General features: G+C 25.0%; 1 protein-coding gene across 1 annotated transcript in view; it reads right to left on the bottom strand.

Annotated features, from left to right (window-relative positions):
* LOC107659122 (adhesion G protein-coupled receptor A3) overlaps positions 1-452 on the bottom strand; it is a 51,375-nt gene that overhangs the window by 13,375 nt on the left and 37,548 nt on the right. The window lies entirely within an intron of this gene.

Raw genomic sequence — 452 nt, 5'->3', positions numbered from 1 at the left:
TTAAAAAAAAAAAAAAAAAAACAATTTCAAAGTTGTAAAAACAAAACAAAAAAAACAAAGATTACTGGAGTATGTTTACCAGAAAATACCATTTCAACTCTTTCTACTTGAAAATGTCACGTTTAATTCAATGTGTTACTTGTCATTTCTTTGTAATTATTTATGAAATTTACTAGCAATTTCCGAGTATAAAAAAAAAAGTATATACACCATTTTTTTTTATGCAATTTTAACCCGGTGCAACTTATGTTTTCTGGAAAATACAGTATTTGCGGTAGCACTTTTTTGTTTTATTTGAAAACTTAAAAGGCAGAATTAAACTTTTATCACCCATGGTAACAGTTATACCTCTGTTATACAGAGGTAACAATTATACTACACTAATGTAGTTTTTTTTAATATTCTGAATTAGAGTTTTTACAAAATTTTCAGTCTTCACTTTTAGTTAAAGT

The sequence above is a fragment of the Sinocyclocheilus anshuiensis genome, unplaced genomic scaffold, assembly GCF_001515605.1.
Source record: "Sinocyclocheilus anshuiensis isolate Anshui unplaced genomic scaffold, SAMN03320099.WGS_v1.1 scaffold87, whole genome shotgun sequence".
Classification (NCBI taxonomy): domain Eukaryota; kingdom Metazoa; phylum Chordata; class Actinopteri; order Cypriniformes; family Cyprinidae; genus Sinocyclocheilus; species Sinocyclocheilus anshuiensis.
Note: the sequence above shows the minus strand (reverse complement) of the source record. Positions and strands in the feature narration are given on the sequence as shown.